This window comes from Falco biarmicus, chromosome 8 (genome assembly GCF_023638135.1).
Source record: "Falco biarmicus isolate bFalBia1 chromosome 8, bFalBia1.pri, whole genome shotgun sequence".
Lineage (NCBI taxonomy): Eukaryota > Metazoa > Chordata > Aves > Falconiformes > Falconidae > Falco > Falco biarmicus.
Window position 1 is genome coordinate 7104837 of NC_079295.1, and position 12638 is coordinate 7117474.

Below are 12638 nucleotides of genomic sequence, written 5' to 3' on the forward strand. Positions count from 1 at the left end.
GACTGCCCCAGGGAAAGGGCTAGTCCTGCCCCATCTCTCGCAGAGAGAACGTTAGATGTCACACCTCTCCCCAGATGCAGCAGGTAGAAGACACAGGTTTGTAGCTCTCCACACCCCCCTCTCTGCTCTTAGGCAGTGCCTGGCAATGCTGGGTGGTGGGTAGCGGGCAAGAGGAAGCTCCTGATGTGCAGGCTGCGCAATCCTTGGGCACTTGCTGGTATTGTTGCTTCCTGTGATCTCTTTATTTTTTAATCTTGATTTGCTTCACAAGTTCCAGCTGTTGGGTTTGTCAGGTGAGATGCCAGGCTTTCCCGTAAAAGCACACAGCCCTCCCGGCACAGAGAGACACTTGCAGATGTGTCCCCACAGGCATGCTTTCCACCTGCTCCCACTCGGCAGGTCCTGCAGGGTTTTTGCTGGCAAGGCACAGAGCCCTGTGGAGCATGGTGAGTGCCCTGGCCAGGCAGAGGACCGACATGCTTGACGAGTTGGTGAAGAAGCACACCCTCCAGGCATGGATACCAAACCACCCGCTGTGTGTGGCAAAACCAACTACAGCTGAAATTGCTTATCCAGGTATCTGAAACTTCCTGCTATTTATAAGCATGGCTGCCAGCTGCAAAAAGAAGGCTGCTCATCTGTGTTGTGCTGTGGATTCACAACCTCCCTGCCTTCCATGTCCTCCCCAAGGCCCCTGGGGAAGGTGCAGCCCCCCACTGCCTGGCCCCCAGGCCCTGAAGTTGGTTTTTTGGCCCATTGCCCCAGCAGCACAGCTGGCCACTCATGTGCTTCATTCCTCTAGCTACAATTCATGGGTAGGAAAGTTGGCATTTTTCTCCTGCCTGTCTTCTGGGAAGGCAAAAGAGCATCTCCAGTGGATGTGACCCCTCTATGCATTCACTAGGAGAGTGCCAAGGACCCTTGAAAGCCAGGAATGTAGGAGAGCAAATGAGCAAGTCAGCCTTGGCCACCCAGTGATATTTTCCAAAGTCTGGTGATCCAGATGCACCTGGGATTTCACAAAAGAAAAGATATCAAGCATTGGAGCTACTCTGGGTTCTGATGGAGCATCTCTGCAAACATGGTACCCAGCTTTTCCTCCTTCCCTGAACTGACAGATATCCCCAGAAAACATTCACAAACTCCACTTTAGAAGAGCGGTGCAGGGAAACACATTACAGGTAGCTGGCCACAACTAAACATAGGGACAAGCACCACCACCATGCAGCTTCCCTCAACCCCCATCTTGAGGAGTAGTCCCAGCTAGACCTGAACCCTTGAAGCACTGGATGGCCCACACCTCATGCTCAAACGTGGGGTTGCTCCAGGTGTCAGGCCCTTGAGGGTGCTGATGGGTCTTGACAACCCTGAACAGCCTCACCTGGGGCCCCTACCTACACATCTTACAGCTGTGGGCCCTGCACTCACTTCAGCTCAGCCTTGAGCACCTAGTCCCAGCCTGAGCTCTGTGAGGGCATGTTTATTGATGCCCATGTCTCCAGATGGACCTTGGACCTGTGTAACAGGTAGCTTATCTCAGGCGCTGTCTCCTGTGTGAACCTCATACTTGTGTGGTAGACAGCTTGTGTTCAGCCCATCTGCTGGATGGCCCTGGCACAGACATTGCAGGTAGGTGGTCTTTGTGTCCAGCCCCATCTCCTGGATGGAGCACTCAGGTCTAAGCTCAGCCTTGCTCCTGGTGTTGCCTCCAGACCCTTCCCCTGCTGCTCCTGTTTGGACCTCGGCACTGGTCCATCGTCCTGCCGTGGCTGCTGACAGACTCTGTTACCTGCTCATAGCACAGCTGGGAGTGAGCTCCTGCAAAGCAGGTCGGGGCTGGAGCACAAGAGGCACTGGGCTCTTCTGCGCTCACTCTGGGGAGTCTCCTGGGCCAGCTGCCAGAGCAGGGCTGTGCTGCCTGCCTCTTACCCAGGGTGGGTTTGTTCCCTGTTCCCCAAAGGACGCAGGTTTTAAGTGGAGAGTAGGATCTCTGACATCAATGAGAGCAATTTCATTGGCACCCTGCCTGTTTTCTGGCAGGGACCCTGCCCGCCTGGCTGCACCCTCCTAGGGGATGAGGTCAGCTGGGTATGAGATGGATACCCCTGCCTCCTCTTCATTAGCAAGCCACCATCTGTAGTGGGATGATCTGGCTCCTGGGAATTGTCCTCAGTCACCTTTTAGTGGGATTGCCCTGCCCTCTGCCGATCTTTGCAGCAGCAAGCCAAGAGCTGAGGAACAGGCTAGCAGCCAGCAGCCTAGCTGGGCTCCCGGGCAATGAATGCAGGGGAGAGACCTCGACAGCTGCCCTGGAGGGGGTAAATATTCTGGAAGTAAGCAAGCAACATGCACTCTCAGCCACTTGCCTGTCTTGTGCATGTTCAGCAGGGCAGTTGTTTGTAAAAGTAGGCCTCTGCAGCACGGGACCCCTCTTCCCTGGGTGCTTGCTGCCTTGCTGGAAAATCACATGGATTTGGTCTCGTGGAGATAAACAGTAACAGACCCTGACCAGCAACAGGGATGCTTATCCTGCTACTCCAACGAGAGGGGTTGCTGTTGTCCTAGCTGTGCTGGGAATGACTGCCTGGGGGTGCACCCTGCCTGGCAGGAGCTGTTGCCTCTCCCAGCAGTACTACACAGGCTGCAGGGCAGCAAGGCTGGGTCCTACCAGCTTCCGAATATGGCAAGGTGTTTTCTCAAGACCTCCTGGGACAAAACAGCTCCACAGGGCAATTACCTGGTGGGTGAGCAGTGAGGCTGTGGGCTCCTCCCGTGCTTTGGGAGTCACTCAGGCCGGCTTCCCAGGACAGGAGGGGCCAGCTGGGAGCGCTGTAGTCTGAGAGCCAACACCCTCATGACAGGACGTGCACCCCATTGTGCCATGCAAACATGAGTTCCTGAGGCTGTGTAACATCTCTGACATGACACCTACCTGGTGTGGGCTGAGCTCTTCCATATGCCCTGGCACAAAGGTCCAGGAAGGACAGACAAGCAGCCCTGCTCCCCTGCCCAGCATCACCTTCCCCTTCCAGCACCACCTGCTCCAGCCCTGCTGCTGGGGATGCTTTGCTATCCCGCCTTGCTGTCCGTGTGTAGGAGAGGCACACACTGCCCTTTCTTTGGGGAGCACAGTCCCGTGAGGAGTGGATCAGCCATGGATGGACAGGGCAAGGCAACAGCCCGAGGAGCTCAGAGCTCTTTGATCCTGCCAGGTGCTGGAGCTCACAGGGCTGGCACATGCCGCCCTGCAGCCACCCCATGGGCACTGGGAGGTGGGTGCATGAGTCAGGTAGGTGTGGCGATGAAGCCACATGGAGGGAGTGTGAGCACACAGGGAGGGGAGTGGGGGGATAAATGTTCCTACGGCAGGGACCAGAGCGTCTCCCATCCTATAAGGTGGGAAAAAGAGTTGCACAGGGTGCTCAAAGGAGACTGAAGCTGACCTGAGGGTCATTTCTGAAAATTGCTGTCACCTTTTCTCTGCAGTGTTGAGACCCAGCCCAGATGGAAGAAGATCCTCTTGGGTCACCAAAGGTGATGGGACCTTCAGGACAGGGACCCACCCCACTGGAGGACCTTTTGCTGCGTCCTGCCCTCATTCACCTCAGCACTTGCATCAAAAGACTCTTGCAGCAACCCCTTCAGCCCCAGTGCCTGTGCGCCGGAGGCCATGGGGACAGAAATGGCTGGCACTATGGGCTGTATCCCATCCACCCTGGCTCCATGAGATGTGAGCACTGCACAGAGGATGCCTGGGAGGCAAAAGCTTCTCCCTTTTTGGGAGCAGTGCCCATTCCTCCATTGCCACCAAAGCAGGCTGATTTGCTTGCTTTTAATGTCACTAATCCACGAGCTCATTTTTGTTAAGAACTCCCTGGAGCTGCAATTCTCATGTCTTCCTCAAGAAGAGGAGGATCAAAGCACCCAAATCCCATAGGCTTTTCCTCCAAAAATGAAAGAGGAAAAAAGATTTCCTCTTGCAGCCTGCAGGCCAGGCCACAGGGTGAGAGTATGGCTGGCACTGGTGCTGGAAAGCAGGTATGGCTGATCACTGTCTCCTAGAGGGTCCCAGTTGCATCAGGACCTGGATTTTCCACTGTTTTGTTTCCACAAAGACACACAGAAGGCAGCACCTTCTCCACAGTCCCGTGCTCAGAGATCACCACCTTCCATACAGTCATGCCAGCTCTGTTGGCTCAGAGCAGGGTCTTGGCCACAGTGCCATGGCCTGTGCAACCCCGGGGGCCCAGGATGGCTACCAGCCTCACCTCAGCCTGCTGCTCCTCACCAGCAGCACCCAGCCAGCCTGCCATGGTGGACCCCCTTCTCCTCCTCCTGGCCAAGCCAGGCCAGCCTAGGCATGGTGCTGGTATCCCTGCTGTCCTGCCTCCACGGCTCCTGCCACAAGGGCGGGCAATGCCTCAGGGAAGCACCATGGAAGCAGGGTGGCAAGGAGTGAGGTGGCTGTGTCTGGGCTCCTTACGGCCTCTGCCACCCCAGCGCCTCAGGGCCCCTCTGACCACCTTGTTCCCTCTGCACCTCCTGCCACTCCACCACTTCAGGGCCTTCCCACCACCTCAGCCTTCCACTGCCCTGACACACCTGAAGACATTCCACTGCCCCATCCCCTCATGGCCTCCTGCCACCTGTCCCCTCATGGCTTCCCAACACTGTGTCCCCTCAGGGCCTACTCATCCCCTCATGGCCTCCTGCCACTCACCCCCCATGGCTTCCCAACACTGTGTCCCCTCAGGGTCTACTCATCACCTCATCAACTCATGGCCTCCCACTGCCTGTCCCCTCAGCATGTCCCCCTGCCCTGCAGCAGCACAGCACTGAAGAAGCTCCTCAGGAGCAGATAAAAAGGTTCTTCAGACCCCTTAACAGCCCAGCCAGCAACACGCAGGAAGAAATAAATGGTGGTTCCTGGCTGGGAGAGTATTTGTGGACATTGCCGAGGGCAAGTTTGTCAGGGATCCACACACAGGCAGCCATGTTTACACAAACAGGAGCCAGTACTGAAGAGGATACAGAGGATGGCCAACTAGTCTGAAAGCAAACCCAATCTGTAAAATGGGTGGTTTTCTTTGGAGCTGTTCCTGGCATCCTATACTGTGTGATTAAATTGATAGCAGGCTGCCCCAGGGCTGACAGCAAGCTGCATATGCAGCGTCATCTGTGATCACCTGAGGCCAGCACTGAGGCAGGTGAAGTGCCCATTCCACCACTGCCACCAAAGCAGGCTGATTTGCTTGCTTTTAATGTCACTAATCCACAAGCTCATTTTTGGTAAGAACTCCCTGGAGCTGTGATTCTCATGTCTTCCTCAGGACAGAGAGGATCAAAGCACCGAAATCTCATAGGCTTTTCCTCCAAAAATCAAAACTGCATGTGCCTTTCACTTCCGTGCTTCAGTTCACAGCTTCCAAGGTGCAGGGTCTCAGCTAAGCTGACAAATATTCAGTGTGCTTTGTTGATGCTTCCTTCCTTGGTTGATACTCTCTAAGCTGAAAGAGATATAAAGAGTAATAACAAGAACCGGTCAGTGAATATAGCTGGAGAGCTTCCACTGCCGCCTCAGTGCCAGCAGTCTGTATGCAACCCTTCCAGAATAAAAGGCCTTAATCTCATCTGTATTTACTTTCTATGGCTCACCTGACTCAGGAGGACTGGTATTTATCTTCATGTTTTAAAAAGAAGAAAAAAAACCCCCAATGTTCAGGATCTTTTTTTTTTTTTTCCCCTTTGTTCAATACTGAACCTGACATATAGCAATAGCTGTTGTTAATTTTAATAAGACTTAAAAGCTGGAGTCTGTTCCTGGAGAGGAGGTTGCCACGAGCATACATTTATGGATAGAGAGATCATGTTCATACAGAAGATGTTTGAACTATAGGCATGCATTGCTTGGAGGATGGCTCCAGCCACGTTCTTTACCTGGATTCTCTGTCTGATCCTTTCTTGAGCCCCCATTTCTTTATTCTGCAGAGTTTCCCCCTTTGCCCCAATGGGTTAGACTGCAATTTCCCCCACAGGATTCTCATCCTACAGCCCAAAGAGACAAGGAGACAAAATATATGAAGTCAAAGTCACCTCATTTGTAGCACAATAAAAGCACAACCCAGAAAGCCCGTACTGCTTCAGCAAGACATCAGTACTGGTAACAAAGCCAACAGCAGGAATACTGGGAGCATAAACACACATGGTTTAGCAGAAGGCCTGGAGAAAAGTGGCCATAAGAGCTTTATATTGGCTTCCCAGCCTCACAGCAACACTTAGCAGCTTCAGGTGCAGCCCATCATCTTGTCTGCCTTTAATTACAGTGCTTGAGGTCAGACTCACCTTCCACAGTCAAGTGCCTCAAGCCAGCTGCATCTGTGCCATTGTTAGAGACTGTGATGGGACCTGAGCCTTGAAGTGTATCTGCTGTACCTCAGAAAGGGAAGAGCATCTTTGGTCATAGGCTGATGAAGAAAGCTTTAAACTAAGGTTGTTGGAGAAGGAGAACCTCAATCCATCCTACTCCTACCAGTTTGATGCTAGTGCCAGCAATAGGTGCCCAGGCCCCAAAAAGGGCTCACAGGTCAAGAGGAGAGACCTGAAAACCAGCACAAGGGAATTCCAGCCACTCCAGCCAGTAAGTCAGCTTCATTAGGGGCCCAACTTAAATGCCTCTATGCAATGTGTGTAGCATGGGGAATAAACAAGAGGAGTTAGAGATGTGCACAACCTGCAGGACTACAATCTTATTGGCATCACGGAGACATGGTGGGATGAATTCTATGACTGGAGTGTTGGAATGAAGGGATGTAGGCTGTTTAGGAAGGACGGGCAGGAGAGATGAGAGGGGATGCTACCCTCTATATCAGTGACTAACTGGAGTGCATGGAACTCTGCTCTGGCATGGATGAGGCACTAACTGAGAGCTTATGGGTCAGGATTAAAGGGAGGGCAAGGACAGGCGATGTTGTAGTGGGGGTCTGCTACAGGCTGCCAGAGTAGGCAGACTGAGTGGGTGAGGCCCTCTGTAGCTAGATAGGAGCAGCCTCACATTCACAAACCCTGGCCCTCATGGGGGGCTTCAATCACCCTGATATCTGTTGGAAGGACAACACAGCAGGGTGTAAGCAATCCAGGAGGTTTCTGGAATGTGTTGACGGTAACTTCCTTCTCCAAGTGATAGAGGAGCCAATGAGGAGAGGTGCTACGCTGGACCTTGTTCTTACCGACAAGCAGAGGCTGGTGGGGAATCTGAAAGAGCAGCAGACACTGAAGAAAAGCAGGGACTTATGTGGATGAGATTCAGTGATGGAGGGAAGTAAGCACATTGCTTTGATCTGCTTGAGAAGATGGATCACATTGCTGTGCTCTAGAGCCAAAGCCTCTGACAGCAACATGGGGGAGCTCACAAACCTATCAAAGATAACTAAGAGAGTATCAGAACTGTGTGTGCATGTGCCGAATTTGGTATCTGCTGAAAAGATGGCCCATTTCACAAACTCAGACTTTGCTGCTAGAGGATCCTACTCTGGTCTTGCTGGAGCCCATTCCTTGCCAATGTATGGCCATCCATTATTCCTGGACCAAGTCTTCTGGACAGATGGAAACAAGTCTGCCCAGTGTCCATCTGGCAGCAGAAACTAGCAGAACACATCTGCTTCCAGCACTTCTCTTACCTTCAGGGTGGTGGCATCATAATCAGAGACACAGAACAGGTTCTCATCCCAGAGTTATCCCCATCCTCTGCACTCCCTGAAATGTCTCCTTTCTTATTCACCAGGGAAGCTTCCTCTTCATGGCTGTACATTTCTTTGCACAGCAGGCATCTAGTTTTGTTTGGATATCAACTGCTAGCAGCAGCTGAATACACAGCAACCAGTGTTGAACACCAAAGACTGGACTTATTTTTTTCCACAATGCAAGAAAAAAGCCAAAAGAACACAAGGAAACTTGAAAGTATCTCTGTACAAGTTTAATTGACTTGTGAAACTCAGCAGCTCACAATATTTTTGTGCTGCAGGTAATCACTTCCGTGAAAAATCATTCCAGGGAAGACCAACAGCTTCTACATTCTGACAGATACCAACTAGTGCCACCGATTCCTCCAGCTCCTCCTCACAACAGCCACCTGCAAGAGCCAGACATCAATGCACTTTGACTTTGGCTGCCCACTTACAGAGAAGTCACCCAAGGCTACAGGTCTTTGGGGCAGAGGCTGGGTAGCACAGTCTCAATAATCAGTGGAGTGGCAAATCTCCTTCTGTGAGGACACATTCTCCACCATATCTACTGATTTTAGTACACCTGAGACAAAAGGTGTCAGATGAGCATCTGGGCACTTGTTCATTTGGACACACGTTCCTTGTCTGTGTTACAGACAATGTATTCATGGTTATCACAACCCGTGACTTGTCTCAAGGAGGCCATACCAGCTTCTGTGGAAGGCCTCATGCCCTTCCTGATGCGGCTGCTTAGGCAGTCATGGGATGCTCCTTCTGCTGAACTGAGCAGTCAGAAAAGGGACCCATGAGTGAGGTGAGTGTTTGCTTATTTTTTGAGCTGTTACTAGGGTTCATTTCAGCTGTCTGAGACAGTTTCGAGAACAGATCCTTCTCCCAGACACAATGCAGTTGATGAATTGCAGCCGTACCTCAGCTGTAGCTGGAGGGGATGGGCTGGGGGAGATGGAAGCAGACATTTTGCCTATACTTGGCTTCCTGAGACAGTGTTTAGAGCACTCTGCTGTCACATCAAATCAGAGGAAGATGCCATGAATGGCTCACGTCATTCCCCTCTTTCCAAGAGGGCAACGTGCTGTTTTCTCTCATGTTCACTTCTTAAGGTGCTCCTCAGCCATGGCTGTAAGGAGAACACTGGAGCTGGAGAAAGGCCACCTTCTCTTTGAAGTCAGCCTTAAACAGAAGGGAGAAGGACTGTGTGTATCTTGGAGCTCTCCTTCACCTCTTTGCCCTGATGTAATCAGGCTCTTCCTTTTTTCAATAATTAATAGCAACAGTAATAAAGGCAAGCAAGAATAACTGAGGAAACCTGCATGAGCATATAGGACCGTGCATTAAGAGCAGTACAAGGGAACATCTTTTACTGCATTTACTGTCTGTGTGACTCACAGCGCTGTTCTTGCTATGACCTGCACACAGCCAGGTGAGTGCAGGATTTTCCAAGGTACTATGGTGCCAGCTTTCCAAAGTAACTGATGGTTCTGGTTGGCTCTGGTCTTGGCTGGCCAACTCAGAAAGTTTTTAAAGCACCCAGTTTTGCAAAACCAGAAACAATTTCAGTGAAACAGCTTGGGTTGGTTGAACAGCTAAAACTTGCAGGCTCCTCCCTGTCCCCTGCAAATCAGATCAGTCGATATCTCTATTCACACTCACAATCCTCCCTCCTCACCTAAAACTACCAGAATCAGAGGGCAGCTAACCCCAAGACAGCAGGAGTGAGACAGGTGAGGAGTCTCTCATCATAACTGTCAGGACCCTGAGGGCACTAATAAGCCTTGATGGCCCTGACCAGCCCCTCCAGTGGGGCCTCCACTCACAGCCCCAGCTATTGAAGCTTAGCCCTGGATCTTCAGTGCCTGAGCTAGGCGGTAGGAGTGCCAATCTCCAGCTCAGCCACATGGCTGCAGCAGTTTATCCAGATACCTAGGCTTTCCCTAACCCTCACTGCTTCTCCTCTCCATGATGTTCCTCTGGGAAGCACAGGAAGAGCCTTTGTCCTCTCCTTGTCCCTGTCTTTTTCTTTTGCTGAATCTGGAGTTCAGCTCTGCCTGTAATTTAGGTTATGGCCTCTGCCTGCATGCGGGGGCCCTTGTTACACTGGATTGCACTGCAGCAATTCACAGTTGCTATGTTTGACCTGCAATGGCACATGCCGGCCAACACACATTGATCCATCTAGTTTCATTTCTCCCAGGTCCTGCATCTAGCGTCCCCATAACCAGCACTGGGCTACAGTGTTCACACTTGTGATGCTTAGAGGTGCCCCTTCTGGCTGTGATCTTAAAGATCCGGCAAAGCCATATGCATCCAATTTCCCCGTACGGGGCCTTTGAAGAATAGCTCCTATGCTTCATGAAGCAGCAATGTTTTATTCATGAGTCTGCCAAAAGATTCAAGGCTCTTCGAGAGCAACATCAGGGAGAAGGTGGCTACTTCCAAACAGATGGCTCCAGAGGGGTAGGTGCTACCGAATCAATTAAGAACCCCAGGCAGTAAAGGCCTTTGCTGAGATTTTCCGGCCAAGCCATATGTCTGGCATCTAACCCTGGAGATTTGACTACAGTCCCAGGGAGATGTCAGGTTTTGGGCCTGAAAGAGCTTTGCCTCAGGGCAAAAGCTCATGGGAAAAAAGCAAACCACCAGTATCAAACCCTTGTGTTGCTCTCTTAGACCCTTGCCTAAATTTCATAGACTATGAGAGATTTCATTAACCTACTGGGCACAGGTACACCATGCCTTATGCTTCCATGTATACCTCCAGAAACAAGTATACCTGGAAACGTATGTATACCACTTATGCCTTATGCTTCTGTGTATAACTCCAGAAACATGTATACCACTGGGCACAGGTACACCATGCCTTATGCTTGCATGTATACCTCCAGAAACATGTATACCTCCAGAAATGGCCTTCCTGCAGTGATACCCCAACTCCAGAAAGGCAGAGAAGCACGGCAATTTTTGTTTTAAATCACTTGGACTCAGTTCTAACTACTAATGCAAAAAGGCTCATTACTCGGGATTTCAAACACATCTATTAAAGAAAGACTCTAGGAAACACAGAAAGAGCATTGGGACCTTTCCCAGAGGTGGGAGAAACACTTCTGCAGAAACAAAGGATAAAAACCCATAAAGAGCTTTGCCTGTAGCTTGCAAGAATATAATGAGTAGAGGACAGGATCTAGAAGAGATCATAAATTAATTTAAAATTCTAGATAGAAAGCCAAAACAGCTTCCTTTGAAAAACAAAACATGTTTTAAATGTTGACTTTTGGCAAAAATGTCAGCATTTACCCTGGAAACAAGAAGCTCTTCATTGACATTTATTGCATTTGAAACCCAGCTTCCTATCTGAAGGTTTTTTTAAAGGAAAATGTTGGCTAGCCCTGCCAGTCCTGTGTATAGATCTCTTCCAAGCACAGACACAAAGTGTTGGTTGCAAATCAGAATTTTCCCTGCTAAACAGATATGGCAAAGGGAGAGAAAATATGTACCTGCCATCCCCAGAACAAGCTTTCCCCCAGACTACAGTTCAAAAGCACCAAAATGCTTAATTCCCATAAAATCCAAGCAGATCTTGAAGTACCACAGCCACACAATTATATCAATATCAGGTCAAATGGGAGCAAAAGGTTCAGAAAGTCACAACAGAGCACGTTCAGCTATGGTGAAGCCTAACTTTTCATTAGGTTTGAAGAAACAAAGAAAATTTTAAGTGTTTGATTCAGTGCTTGCTTGTTAATAGGCGAGTCAGCACCGGTGCACCGCAGGGGACACTTCAATGACTGTCTAACAGCAAAGGTCTTGCTGTGTTGGCACCTGGGAGCTCTCTGCCGTGTTCCTGTAGGAGGTTACCAAGATGCAGCCCTGACCTTTGAACCTGCATGGATAAGCTTTGTGACTGTCTTGTTCTTCGTGCCAGCTGACATCTGAATAGTCTGTGGTCTGTCTGACAGAGCTAGGGGCCTGCCTGCAGGCAGATCCTGCATGCTCATCTTTGGTGTATAAAATGCAAGCAGCTCAACCTGGTTTCCATGTGTGCACTGGATGTGGCTGATGTCCGAGAAGATAACTGGTTTGTCAGTGCATGTCCTGCTTCCAAGGACCTCCAAGGGATACGGTCTGTAGGGCAAATAATCCTCTGTATTCATACATTTGTCATCAAATTACTTGTATTTGGAGAGCTGCTGAGTTTAACTTAGCACTGTGCTGCCTGGAAGCAAGTAAAGAAGGTTAGCAAGGAAGCAACACGGCCTGAAATCTCTGAGAGAACTGCTCATTTCAGGGCCATCAGACGTGCTCTTTCCCAATGGGTTAGACAATGGGAGGAGAGAAAATAAAGAGATGCTTGATAGAAGCCACAGTCACACCTAGCCTGCTGTAAAATTATCAGAAGGTCGAGTCCATTTGGCTCTGCTCTGGGTGCAGAGCTTTTTTCAGCTAGATGTTTTGTAATGAAACAATCTGTTTCATTAGGATATTTGCTGAATGCATTTTACTGATGGGGTCTGTCATGCCACAGCCACCTCTCCCTTTTCTACGCTGTGTGGGTTTCTCTCCCTTCCCTCCACACTCTGCTGGAGTATGGCTCTGCTGTCAGCAGGCAGAGGATGAATCTCATGTCCTGCAGCACCACCTCATCACACTCCTTAAGAGGATAAAATCCCTCTGAGACCAGGGAGGGGCTGGCCGTGAGGTGGTTCATGGCTGCGGGACAGCCCCCCATCCCCTGGTTGTGGTGCTTGGGTAGAAGTGAGGCCAGAGGCACCATGCAGACAGGTTCGAGGCTAGAGCAACACACAGCACAACTAAACGAGGAGGCTCCCCGTGGTGTCCCCATGTACCTGGCCAGGTGGGGACTGTGATGGCCCAAGGCACCCTGCGCTGGCCTGCCTGCTC